This window comes from Thamnophis elegans, chromosome 8 (genome assembly GCF_009769535.1).
Source record: "Thamnophis elegans isolate rThaEle1 chromosome 8, rThaEle1.pri, whole genome shotgun sequence".
NCBI classification, from domain to species: Eukaryota; Metazoa; Chordata; class Lepidosauria; order Squamata; family Colubridae; genus Thamnophis; species Thamnophis elegans.
The window spans coordinates 30,570,477-30,585,372 of NC_045548.1; the positions used below are offsets into that span (position 1 = coordinate 30,570,477).

At 39.5% G+C, this 14,896-nt stretch overlaps 1 protein-coding gene across 6 annotated transcripts in view; it reads right to left on the minus strand.

Moving 5' to 3' along the window:
* The window catches only part of ZNF521 (zinc finger protein 521), a 343,353-nt gene that overhangs the window by 155,336 nt on the left and 173,121 nt on the right, over positions 1 to 14,896 (minus strand). The window lies entirely within an intron of this gene.

A 14,896-nucleotide genomic window follows, 5' to 3' on the forward strand; every position in this document is an offset into this window, starting at 1 on the left:
TCTTTGTCCGTGAGAAGCTACATGTCAAGACTGTGTACAGCACAAGTGTCAAACTTGATCACGTCACGTGACGCATTGTGACATTTTTTCCTTTTGCAGAGGTGAGGTGGGTGTGGCCTGCATGTGACGCATCCAGCCCACAGGCTGTTAGTTTGACCCCCTGGCATACAACATCTACGAAGGGGGGTAGGAAGGTGGATCAGACTAACAAAAGCAGCACTTCAGTGTTATGATAATGATTTGTGAAAATGTTTTATGACATTGCCCCATCTCCCGCAAAGATGAAACTTATGGCACAATGTTTTAACCCTGCTTGCATCATTCTAATGAAACCAGCAAGGCCACTGCTTAGCACTTGGCTGAGGAAGGTCAATGTTGGAGATGGAAACTTCGGCAGAAACATGAGATACAACTATCTCAAATAGCAGAACATTTTATTATTTATAGTTAACTATTATCAGACACAAAGAAACATTCTTTGCCTTCATAGAACTATCAATTTTTGAACTCTTGCTTTAATATTATCCAAAGCCTACTTTGCATTCTACGTTTGTCCTACGTTAATGAGTATGCTTTCCATCAGATAGTAAGCTTAATGCTTTTATTGCTGCATCACAGATAACACTGCCTGTTTTACATGATGATGTAAATACTACAAACTAGGTGAAGCACGTTTCTTTTCTTAAATAAAAAAGGCAACAGCAATTCTCAAAGAATAATATCATCTTACTATTATGTGGAACAGAATAAAAAAATCTAAGCAAGGATCATTGAATATGTCACTGGTTAATTTGTGCTCCACGATCCTCATTAACATTGCTCAAGTTTCTGATTATCATATCCAAAATATTAAGACGTAAGCAGGAAGGGGTGTATAATTGGATATTAACCAGGACATATATGTCTGAATAGAAGGTAGGGCCTTCCTTAAATTAACCCTGATACATATTAATTGCCAATTACTGAAAGAATCCCTCCCCCAGAAAACCCTCTGTAGAATGTTACAGTGTCCAAGCCTCTTTAAATAAATAAAATAAATTGAAATAACTGGATAAGAAAAAAAGGAAACCTTTATTCTGAAGTTAGCTTAATTTATAGGGGTTACAGAATGATTTTTTTCTATTGATTGAAATTAAAATCTAATGTTTCGCCCAGAAACAGATGAGGAGTTTACAAAATGACTTAAAAAGAATATAGCTATTGGAAGAAGAGCGAAATGGATGAAGAAAATGAACAAAATCTGTGTTCTCCTTTACTCTGTATTGTTTTCAACCCCTACTGCAGAACTATCATACAGCTCTTTGGGGGATCTCCACAGGACGTTCATTTTAAGAAATTAGAGGTGCTGCTTCAATACACCTGATCCTCCCAGTATAGAAGCATATTTTTTTTCTTAATTCCAAACTGGTTGTTTGCCCACCTACACAAATTATAAATCCCACCATGGAACCAGTGCATCCAAGCAATCTGTACCTTTGGCTTGTTTTTTCTTGCTGTAAATGATGCCTAACAGAAACAAAACCTGAGCTATCTGTCGTGTACTACAACATCTAATGAAACATGAGAAAATGCTAGGAGGGACATATTTGTTTTTCTTCCAGATATGAATATTCCAATTGCACCCTATGTGAATATTTAAATAGATGATCTGTGCGAGTGAAATAATGCTAGAATCCACTTGTTCTGTTTTTCTTCTAACCAAGTTAATCTGGCAGACTTAAGGGAAACTATATTTCTGTTTGTACATGAATAAATAGAAGTATATTGATATTCAAACAAATATGTAGACAAGAGTACTCCCAACATTTTCATGCAATGTGAAGAAGTCAGTGTGTGTTGGATATGCGATGCATAAGAAGGTTGGTATGGTTGATTCCAATGTATACAGAATATAGATATGGACAATTTACTTCTAGATAGTTTGCTGATGTTACCTGAGGCTGATAGGTCCTTGTCCAAAATATCTGAAGAACACATAAATTCCTACCTCATTCTAGAAAATTACATATAGGAAGAAAAATGAATTCCACAGTAATTTTGTTGTTAGAAGTGGCGATTATAAAAAGAATAGAATAGAAAGCATAATAAAAGAAACAACAATTCAATGTCTTTAAAAAATAAAATAATGCATATTAATTATTGTAGCTACACAGTTATTTGATTGTTAAGCCATTAGTTCTTTCAATATATTTTACAGGCATGATGTGGGAAATCTTTGCTTCATATTTGAACATTTGTTTGCTTTAAATAGAAGCTTTAATTTTAATCATGGAAATGTTTAATGTTAATCATGGAAATGTTTAAATGTTTAATAAATTTATATGCCGCCCAATCCCGAAGGACTCCAGGCGGCCTACATAAAAACAATTTAAAAGACTACTAAAAAATTTAAAAATAGAAAGACAAGGCAAGTTAAAAAGACACAACACGCACTCAACCTTAGTGGGGCTGGACCTCATTCAAGAGGTCAACATCCCCAGGCCTGCCGGAATAATAGACTTTCGGAAGGCCGAGAGAGTGGGGAGGGTCCGGATCTCTGGGGGTAGATCGTTTCATAGGGCCGGGGCAGCTACAGAGAAGGCCCTCCCCTGAGGGGCCGCCAGATGACACTGTCTAGTCGACGGCACCCGGAGAAGGCCCATCCTGTGAGATCTTATCGGACGCTGGGAGGTATGTGGCTGAAGACGGTCTCGTAGATATCCAGGTCCTAAGCCATGTAGGGCTTTAAAGGTAATAACCAGCACCTTGAAGCGCATTCGGAGACCGATCGGGAGCCAGTGCAGCTCGCGGGGGATGGGTATAACATGGGTATATCTCGGTACACCCAATATCGCTCGCGCGGCTGCATTCTGGACCAGTTGTAGTCTCTGAACACTTTTCAGGGGCAGCCCCATGTAGAGCGCGTTACAGTAGTAGAGCCTTGAGGTGACGAGGGCATGAGTGATCATTTGAAGTGCCTCCTGGTCCAGGTAGGGCCGCAACTGGTGCACCAGGTGAACCTGGGCAAAAGCTCCCCTGGTCACAGCTGACAAATGGTGGTCTAGTGTCAGCTGTGGGTCCAGGAGGACACCCAAGTTGCGAGCCCTTTCTGAGGGGTGTAAGATTTCACCCCCCAGGCTTAGAGATGGAGTATCTGGACTATCCTTGGGGGGCAACATCCTTTCCAGCCACTCGGTCTTGTCAGGGTTGAGTGCAAGCTTGTTCGCTCCCATCCAGACCCTGACAGCCTCCAGGCACTGGCACATCACTTCCACCCCTTCACTGAGTTGGCACGGGGCGGACAGATACAACTGGGTATCGTCCGCATACTGATGATATTTAATCCCGTGCCGGGGAATGATCTCACCCAGCGGCTTCATGTAGATATTAAATAGGAGAGGGGACAGGACCGAGCCCTGTGGCACCCCGAATTTAAGGGGCCTAGGGGTCGACCTCTGTCCTCCGACCAACACCGACTGCGACCTGCCAGAGAGGTAAGAAGAGAACCATCGCAAAATGGTGCCTCCCACTCCCACCTCTTCTAGCCGCCGCAGAAGGATACCATGGTCGCTGGTGGTATCGAAGGCCGCTGAGAGGTCAAGGAGCACCAGGATAGAGGAATGTCCTCTATCCCTGGCTCGCCAGAGATCATCGGTCAGTGCGACCAAAGCGGTTTCGATGCAGTAACCAGGCCTGAAACCAGACTGAAAGGGATCTAGATAATCCGCTTCATCCAAGGTCCGTCGGAGTTGGAAGGCCACCACCTTCTCAACAACCTTCCCTAAAAAAGGGAGGTTGGAAACTGGATGATAGTTTTTAAGGACAACTGGGTCCAGAGAAGGCTTCTTAAGGAGGGGTCTCACCACCACTTCCTCCAAAGGTTGCGGGAAAGATCCCTCCTGAAGAGAGGTGTTCACGATCCTCTGGAGCCAGCCTTGTGTCACCTCCCTGCTGGTCGAGACCAACCAGGAGGGACGCGGGTCCAGCAAACAGGTGGTGGCACTCATGATCTAGCTGAGGGAGTTTGTAGCCTTTTCCACGTTTACTCAAAGATATACATCACAATAGAAGAGGCCTGTAGGTTTTCCCCCACATTGATGGGATCTTGGAAGCTTTGGAGAGAATTTAGAAGCAGAAAATAGCAGAAGAGAAGATTAATCCTCCTTGGACTACTTCCTCAAATAATTCTGACCATAATTATGGTTTTAAATAAATTCAAAAGTAAAATGAGATATGAACATTGTCATCATACCTGTTTCAAGCTGAACTGTAACAGTGTATTGACTGTATCAAGTAAAGGCCTGGCATAATTATACAGAGATTATCTTTAATGCATATTCTTTCACATGAATATCCGGTATATCCACATTATCTCTATATTTTTTCTCCTCTTGATTTACAGATCTTAACTTATTAAACCTTAAATAATGGTTACTTAAATACATAACTACATATGTGAGCAAGAAATCTTTTCATCAACAATTAAGCTAGAGAAATACACAACATTTCAATGGCTCTTCATTAGCAAACAAATCAACAAGTGATATTTTAATGCATGACTTTATTCCATCTCTGCAGGGACCATAGTTGAGAGTGTGATGTACAGTACAGAGAAAGGAATCATCAGCCACAATGTCCCAGGGCTCTTTCCATTGAGGACTTCTCAGCCTTTGCTTAAAGAGTGCATTTAATTGACTGATAGACAGTAGCTTCTTTGTTCACTGAAGACAGCGAAGTAATGGCAGCTTGAAAATCGTACCATCTACAGGGTCTCCTGAGACTAGTAACAGGGGGATATGTGTCAGGAATAAATAAATAATCTAATTATTAAGCCACTTCCTGTCAAGTTAACTCCAATTTGTTGGCTTTTGAAGGCAACAAAATGAGGCATTTTTCCTCATTATGCTTCTCTTTTTATACTACTGGTAATCACAGGCGGATTAAAGGGTGCCTGATTGGTTTTTTTTTGTCAAGGAACTGAGAAGCAGCCAACAGTATAGAAAAACAGAGTTGGGGTTAGAAGAAATTTCATGCTTGTCTCCTTTCCAGCTCCCTAACAGCCCACACTGCTGCCCCATACAGTGACGCCAGCTGTACAGCAAATATGTACCCCTCCAACTGCGGCCTACCAGGCCACGAGTTCCATCCTGAGAGCTGCGAGATGCCTCGCAATCTTGGCAGGTAGCTACTGCTGTCATAGGCAGAAAATTCTAAAGGTGACCTACGAAACCCCCTTAGCTCACAAAGGCAGCAATAGCCATAGCTCAAGTTTAACACAGATATACAGAAACACACACACACTTTCTCTTGCCTGCTTTTCTTCAGAAGAAAACAACTATAGCAACAGGAAAAGACTCAAAGCAACGCAGCCAAGGGGATGAGACCATTTTTGCCATGACAATTCAGGCTCTTTCATTTTTTTTAAAAAAATGCACTCTACACGTTTCATTTTCAGCCAACAGAGAACTGCCTTGTCCTGAAATGTACTTTTGCACCATGGTGTTATTTCAATATGTAAAAACGTGAAAATTGTGCCATAAGAAATCCATCTAATTAGATTTCTCCATTAGGGAAGCTCCCAGGCAAAGTTTTGTGTTTGTTTAAAGAGAACCTGCCATTCCAGTCTGGCCAAAGGAAAGAGAAGCCACTTCAATATCAAACCTCAGGGAAGCCAATCCGTAAGGGCTTTAAAAGGACCGACCATCTGCAAGGACCTTTGTTGCAGTCTTTCCCCCGCTTAAGTGCCTTCACCCTGCCTGTAACATTTGGAAACTGTAGATGTTACCTGGGGGCAAGAGCCACAGAAGCAGTCACCTAGTAACAACTAATGCTGTTTTTATCTTCCTGTTTAAGCCAAAGATAAAAACACATTATAAATCAGATTTACTCTGTGTGTGTTTCTGTGTAGAACAATGTTTATACTTTTTATACTTATTCTATATTATATTTTCATTACTGGAAAGAAAAGAAAAATCTTGACGTGTCAGAAAGGCTTGTTATTTCAAAGCCCAGCTCACTGCATCCTGCTGCTCATCCTGGTAAAGCTTTATGTTCAAATGTATCTGAAGCCACGATGGAAACATTTGTTGAGAGGGGAGATGGTTATGTGGGAAGCAAGAACTGAAAAATAGCAATATTATTTTGGGTTATGCATACTTGGGTACAACTTGATTTTCCCAAACATAATTTAATTTGTATGTCACTTTACTAAGAAATTATTTTCCTGGTAAAAACGTTAATGGTAGTAACAAATGAGCTGAGTGTGTGTGTGTGTGTGTGTGTGTGTTTGTTTGTGTGTCCCACTTATTTTTGTAGATAATTCAAGGTAATGAACATACCGTATTTCCCCAAAAAATAAGACCTGGTCTTATTTTCTTTTGGGCTCCAAAATAAGCACTAAGGTTTATTTTCAGGGGGTGTCTTAATTTTTCCTATGTACTTTTAGAGTAGTTGGGAGGCCAACTTCTTCTGCTTGCTCACGGTAGGACAGGAGGATGCGTGATGCACCAGTGCCAATGTAGCAAGGTGTGGGGTGGAGTGCTCTGTACTAGCTTACTTCACGGCTCCCGCAGTCAAGTCATCCACATATCGACACTTGCCTTGCCTCGTGGCCACATGTTGTGGCCTGCCAGGGGCAGTGGAGCTGGCATCAGATTCAGAAAGTGAGGAGGTTGGGGAGGAACATGGCCAGTCCTGAAGTCTGGAGGAGGCTGTGATGAGTGCTGTGCATTGGAGGCAGAGATGGGGCTAGGGTCATCTGACACCTATCAGCTGCCTTTGGAGTCAGACATCAGTGAGGCAGACGAACAGCTGGAGCCTGTTCCCAGTGTGTGCATGCACAGAGTTGCCAGATGAAGGGAACAGCTAAGGAAGAAGGGTCGACTTGAGATTAAGGCCACAGGTGGATGGTGAATGGCCCCTCCCATAGGGAATAAAAGAGGAGCGAAAGGGGAGGGGTGTTTGCAGAAGACAATGACTTCATTCCTGCATTCTTGCCATGTAATGTGGCATCTGAAAGATATCAGCCTGGCCACTCTCCAAGCCTGATAAAGGTCAGTAATTGTGAACTAGCTTGAAAGACTTTGGGAGAGGAAAGACTTTGCTGGAGAGGAATTCATTGTAAATTAAATAAAGGGGGTTTATTGGGACAAGGACTTAGTTTTGTGCTGCTGAGGAAGTCTAGGTCAGAACACCGCAGCATCAGCACAATGCTTGGGCTTTGCTCTGTTGTGATCATGCGAGCAAGCAGAAGAAGTAGGCCAGCAAGTCTGTCCTGCTGGATGGGGCTGGTGGAGCTGCCACCGTGAGGCAGGTGTCAGGCATGGATGGCTTGGCTGTGAGGGTCCTGAGGTAAGCCGGTGCAGGGTGCGTGGAGCAGCTCTATTCCCCCCCTTGCCTCGCAACGATGGCACCACAAGCAACCAGATGGAATGGGTGGCTGACTGGCTGCGCAGGTGCTTAAGTAGGACTTATTTGGGGTGGGTTAGTGCTTATATTGTATGCACGTGCAAAAAAATATGGTAAGGCTTATTTTCAGGGAAACACGGTGCCTAATACTTCTTCATCCTCTTTTCCCCACAACAATCCTATGAGGGGAGGTTGGGCTGAAAGGCAGTGACTGGCCCAAAGTCACTTTTGCTTACATGAGTCTCATTGGGCAAGTGCTGTCAAGATTTTTACTTCTGCAGAGCCTCTGCTGAACACTTTTTTGAAAAAGTCTGTGCAAACTGTGCTGGCATCTGCAAAATGGATGCAACGATCAAAGATTTAGCCTGGTTTCCAGCAGAAGCAAATTCCCAAATTGTGGGTGCCACAAGAAAAAGTTATCACAATACTTGCACCCCACCTTATAGATCTTTCTTTGTCTATTGGAGAAGTGCTACCCTAAATTCCTTCAACGTTAGGTTTTTATGTGAAATCAAAGCTATCGATTAAGATACAGCAGTAAAGTAAAAGATGGAATAGGCATTTTAAAAATGTACGTGGAGGTTTCCGACCATAGGATATAAAATGTCAAATGATTTTAAATATAAGGAATGGCAGTCTGTTTACACTAGTGTATGTCCTTTTTGAGCCTGTAATTATTTTTGGTTAAATTGTGCAGATCCTTTAAACCTATACCTATTTTCTATCTGCTTCACTGGCACTTTGAATCAGTTTTCAGTTATAGTCAGCAAATCCCCTCTTCATACAAATTCATGCTAAGCAATAACACTTCATTTTACATACTGTATATACTCGAGTATAAGCCTAGTTTTTCAGCCCACTTTTTGGGCTGAAAAAAGCCGCCTCGGCTTATACTCGAGTCAGTGAAAAATTTGCCCGAAATGGAGGAGAAAAAGGGGCGGGGCCATGCCGCTGGGTGACACTCGTGAATGGCCCGGCGCCCCTGTGAGTTTCCCCTCCCTCTGTGTCAGTTTGCCGCGCAGCGCGCACCGCACCATCCCCCCTCCTCACGTTCTAATGTAATGCAGGGCTGTCTTGCGATTCCCCTTCCTCCCCCTCCTGCCGCTCTGCAACGATGTCCCACCTCCTCCTTGTTATGGCAAGCAGCCACATAGCAATGTCCCACCTCCTCTGGTACAGTGATCCAATGATAGGAATCACTGTGCCGTGTGTCATAGGAGGCGGGACATCGCTCCCGCGGCTGCACGGGACATCAGCATCACAGCGGGACATCAGCATCATGAGGTGAGTGAAGTATTTCATTGAATACACCGCTAGTTTACTGTTTTTCTTTGAAATAAATATTCAAAAACATTATTGGTATCTATTTTTATTTTTGAAATTTACCGGTAGCTGCTGCATTTCCCACCCTAGGCTTATACTCGAGTCAATAACTTTTCCAGTTTTTTTGTGGTAAAATTAGGTGCCTCGGCTTATATTCGGGTCGGCCTATACTCGAGTATATACGGTAAGTTTTATCTGATGTCTCCATACAGAGCAGCCAGCTGTACAGCAAATCTGCAGCTTGCAAACTGAGGCTGACTAGGCCACAGGCTCCATTGTGTGCTCTGTTAGACTCCTTGCTGGCCTGGCAATCATTTCTTGCTGTCACTGTTGTCGTCTCTGCACACTGCACAGAACTTAGAATCATCTGATTATTAGAATTTGTGGTCCACATTCCGTTTTATCCTTTATTTAATCTATCCCCAGATCACACATTTGTTTAAATGTTTTGGCTGGTTTACAAATCATGCAGCCATCTGCACAGTAGGTGTAACACTGTTTTTTAGACCAAAGTTATATTAGAAATCAACAGAGATAAAGTCATTCAAAATGTTTTGGTGCTTGTTATTCTCCAAGAACTCTAGCTCTATAACTCTAAGAAAAAATAAAATTATCTGCAAATCGATGAACATCTATGAAAAACAACACCCAGCAGAACGCAGAGCTTGCTCCATTACCTACGTTAATACCATGACAGCTGAGGAGAGATGACCTGGCCCACTTCTCAACTCTCCTGTACAGATGGCTATTAAAGAGAAAGTATGCCTTTTGTATGGTCCAGGCAGAAACCCTTTATGAGCTTTTCAAATAAGCCAGCATTGCCCACACGAGGGTAACTTTCTGTAGTATTAAACAAAGCAGACTTCCTTTTTTTCCCTCAGCATTTCATGAAGCAAATGACAAATAGATAAGATAAAAGATCATCCTGGAATTCTGTACTTATGGTCCAACATTATTAAGTTACTGGAAATATCAGTATTAAAAAGTATGGTAGTTTTTTTTTTAAAAAGCACATTAAAATAAAAAGAGAATGTATTACTTTGGCTACTACTTCATCGGAAATTAAATTTGACTTTAAAAAATAAAGTATCATTTTTTTCCTACATAAGCCAATTACCAGAAACTACTAGACTTATATGTGATACTGAATTATGACATCTACTAAATTATCTACATCCATCATTTGCATCGACTGGATCCAGGTTGGCACAGGAGACAAGGTTGTATATTGTCCCATTATTTATTCAACATATATTTGGAATTTATATTAAGAGAAGCAGAATTTAAAGAAGATGAGTGTGGTTTTAAAACTGATATAAAAAATCTATAATCTTCCCTATGCTGATGACACTACTTGGATAGCTAAAAATGCAAAGGATCTGCAAGTTCTAGTAACAAAAGTGAAAGATTACAGTAAAAAAATGGGCTAAAATTAAATACAAAGATGATGATGATCTTTTCTATTGGAGTAGGGTTTTTGCATAATGTATTTGAAGTAGGGTAATTTGAGCCTGATTATTTATGTCTTGAGTGAGAACCACACCCAACCTTAGAAGTTACAGATATATAAGTGGTAGATACTTTCTGCCTTTTAGGATTAACCATCAATAGTAAAGGAATCATTAATCAAGAAATACCCTGATTAGAACTTGGTAGAATAGTCATGAAGACCTTGGAAAACATATCCAGATACCATATCCATGATGTCTATATATCTTCTTACAAAGATCAGAATATGGCAAGCAATTGGATTCCCTGTGACACGATGCCAAGGAAAGTGGTACTCTGAAGAAGTGGACTAGAAAGATATTGATCCTTTTGTAATTTGTTTTTGGAGAAACTTCCTATGAATATAGTGGGCAACCAAGAAAAGAAAGAAGTGAACCATTGAAGAAATCAACTTAGTCTTCTTTCAAAGAACAAATTATGATACTTTAGAGAAACTATATGAAGACACAGATGATAGCAATAGCAATTAGACTTATGTGCTATAAGTCTAAGTACCACTTCAGAGAGCTTTATGGCTCTCTCTAAGAAATTTACCGAGTCAGCATATTGCCCCCAATAATCTGGGTCCTCATTTTACCAACCTCAGAAGAATGGAAGGCTGAATCAACCTTGAGCCAGTGAGATTCAAACTGCCAAACGTCTGGCAATTGGCAGTCAGCAGAATTAGGCTGCAATACTGCATTCCAACCACTGTGCCAGCATGGATGGAAAGGTGAAAAGATGGAAAGAAAGAGAACAGGAAGACCAGCAGCATGGTGGATAAACTCAAATTAGGGTGCGATAAGTGCATCATTGAAAGACTTAAAGGACCAGGTTAAAGACAGATAATCATGTAGAAAATTTAACACTGACTTGATCGCCCACAATCAATCAATCATTTTAATAATAAGCATTATTTATACAATATGCAAGGTTTTCACAAAACATACACCTCAAGAGAAATAAAAGTAAATATGGGTTTCTTCAGGCACATATGAACTGAATGAAGAAGCTGTTGGTTTTAACTTTTATTCTTTTTCAGTCTGTGTAAAAACCAAGCTGCGTAAAATTTTCTCCTGATTAATAAAACAGGCAAAGCAGTCTGAGTGGCAGTAGCATGAAAACAGAAAAACAAAAATATTTACCCATTTTGATATTTTCACTCAATCTATAGTATCCCCCTTATTGTAGATCTAAATTATTTGGGGAAAGAAACTTTATTTTCAGGTTAATTCATAATCCTAATTACAGTTCTCCAGGTTTGGATACTTTGAAACTGAACATTTTCAGAGGGGAAAAATCATTGCTCCTCAAACACAGTGACATGGTAATGGTTTCAGTTTGCCTTTGCATAACTGGAAAGATCTTGACAGTACTAAAGAGCATTACATAAAGGGTACTATTTATTATTATTTTTTGCCCTTAAATAAAAAATTAGGTAGAATAGAAATCTATTCATTTTATTTGTTGAAAGAACAAATCTGGACACAGAAATACACATAAGATTTTTTAGAACTTGTTTTATCCCATTACCTAGTCCATACTTTTTATATAATTTTTATTACTGCAATTCCATGACTAGACCTGTACTATTAGGATTGTTACAACCTCTATCCCTTTTTTGTCACTTTGATCAGCCTTCAGTGGTGAATATGAACTTTCTGTTTCATACATACAATGACATACAGTTTTGCTTACTATGTTTCATGAAAAGAATTTTCTATGGCTGTTTGGAATATATTAATATCTTCTAAGATTATAATACCAATATCTATAATTTGGGAGATATAGTTTTAATTGGATTTATTAGTGATCATTTTTAATACTTACATATTATTGGACTGAAAAAGTATCATAAAATAGTTCATCACCATCACTGAGTATTATCTGACAATTGTACAATCTAAACAGTTATGGAACTACACTTACCTGTTAGACCTCCCAATTTACATGGGAAGCTTTCTTTTGCAAGATTAGAATCCTCCATAAGTATAGTGAGATGAAAAGATGTAAACAGGGAACCATTGGACTAAATAGATGTTAACATTTAATGAACTTCACACTGTATTTCTTTAAACATTTTTGCCTAGGCTAAAAGCCAAGTTTTACCTCTAACATAATATAACAGAGATAATTTGAGACCATAAACAATATGTTTGGGGAATGTTTAGTATCTTATGCATTTGTTGATACTGGTCACTCCTTCATTGTTCCTAAATCCCATCACCTGACATTTCTTGGAGTGTGAAAATATCCAGCATGGCTAACAATGTGCAAGTTCTTTTGAGACTTTGAACAGAACCGTATAACTACTTGGATCTGTTGAACAAATATGAATGGAATACCTGAAAAATCTAAGTCATGGTAAATTCTATCTGGAACTGCTATTATTGTTATTATTCTAAAATAAGTACATGTGAGTAGTATTTAAAAAGATGCCTATTTTATATCATAATATATTTAGGTCATAGCATGTTACACATATTCCATGCATTAAATTCCAGAATAGGTTTTATCTTCAAAACCACAGTAATCAGTTACCTCAGTACAATTCACACTAACATGGTAGTAGTATAGCATAATTGGGCACTATTGTTTAAAAAAACCTCTAGGTCCTTCCCACAGGTAGCATAATAAAACTAGATTGGATGAAATTTCTTATCTGTAAATAGAGAGCAACTTAGATCAAGATAAAGCAGCACATCAACATTGTCACATTTCTCTAGCAAAATTAAGAAGCCAGATATACAGAAATTCCTAATGTGATCTGCTTGATACTGGTTTATCATAATGTGTGATCTCAACTATTATGCTATGAAGCATCGTCTTACGGCTTCAGTCAATACAGTGTTGTTTGAGGACCAAGTACCTGCAGTAAGGATGGTTCTGCCAAAGACAACTAGGAGACTAATTTTGAGGCAGCTAGAAATGAGTGTTGAAGAAAGTCATTGGTGTCAGGCAACTGTTCAGCAGCAGCACAGCAATAATAGAAGAAAAAAAATGTGCCTTCAAATTCGTTTTGATGCCTAGTGATTGTCCCCTGCAGTTCTCTTGGCAAGATTTTGGAAGTGGTTTGCTTTTATGGTCTTCCTAGGCCTGAGAGAGATTGACTGGCCCAAGGACACCAGCTGGCTTCATATTTAATGTGGGACAAGAACTTATAATCTCCCAGTTTCTAGCTTGGCTCTCAGCAGTATATGTGTGTGTGTATGTGTCTGTGTGTCTGAGTGTGTTAAAATTTGTCTATTCACTTCAGGTGTCAAATATTCTAGGTACATTATAGCAATAGCAATAGCAGTTAGACTTATATACCGCTTCATAGGGCTTTCAGCCCTCTCTAAGCGGGTTACAGAGTCAGCATATCGCCCCCATAGTCTGGGTCCTCATTTCACCCACCTCAGAAGGATGGAAGGCTGAGTCAACCTTGAGCCGGTGAGATTACAACCGCTGAACTGCAGATAACAGTCAGCTGAAGTGGCCTGCAGTACTGCACCCTAACCACTGCGCCACCTCGGCTCTTACTGATTCAATATATGATCCCAAATACTCAGGCTAGTTTTGCAGACATGGCTAAAACATAGAATGTCTTTCCAGTCACTTAATGTATTTTATTGATCAAATCTTGCCAAATTTATTTCAACAAATAATTTAATACATGGATGAAATGATGCATTTGGATTTAATGGGATTAAACATATATAATTTGACACTAAAGATGCATCATTTTTTCTTTTTTTCTTTCAGAAGTTAGCTTCTATAAGATGATATATTTTTCACTTTCAAACCCAAGGAAGTTACTCTTAACATTGTAAAGTAAGAATTAAAACATTAAAAGGAAGGCCAAAAGAAAAAAGTACACCAAAGCATGTTCTATAGATAGCAGATATGAGATGGTTAAGTGTGCTGTAATCAGTGATGTTCACCAGGGATATATAAAAAAATCAAAATAGTGGGTGAGAAAATGTAACTGAAGCTCCATAGTTTTTTACAATCAGGTGATGCACACTAAAAAAAAAGGAAGTCTTCCTCTTTTTGTGCATTCATTCCTATCACTGACATGTTTTCCTCGTGGACATCTGTGTCTCAGTCTTCCCTTTGAATGATATTAGTTCTCTAAAAGATCTTAAAATTTATTTGTACTCATTTAGTCTAAATTCAGTCAAATGTCTGTATAACATTGTATCTACATACTAGGTTTCTTTCTACTGACAATTTACTTTGAACTGACTACTTGGAAAATTCAGATTATTGTAGATTAAAAACTAATGTCATGTATCAGCTGAATTCAAAGGCTAGGTATAAACAACCAATATCAGTACCTTGACCAGTTACAAAACTTAATGAATGGGTTTTAATAAAGCACTTTCATCATCATATTTCTTATAAGTTTGTTATCTCACAGGTTTATTATCTTGACGTCTGAACAAAAGAAACTGATCTACATATGAAAAGCTAATTAATAATTTAAAAAGGCTTCTAGATGGCTGCCAGCCTATTTACATTATTTTCTTACTTTTTTGATAGGCGTTAACACAAATTCTGCTGCTACAGCTATATACTAATATAAAGCTCAATAAAGGAGAATATTTGTAACTCAGGATTGATGGCTTGCTTGTTTTCTTGCAGATGTTTCATTACCCAAACTAGGTAACATAATCAGTGCTAACCTAGTTTGGATAAAAAAACATCTGCAAGAAAG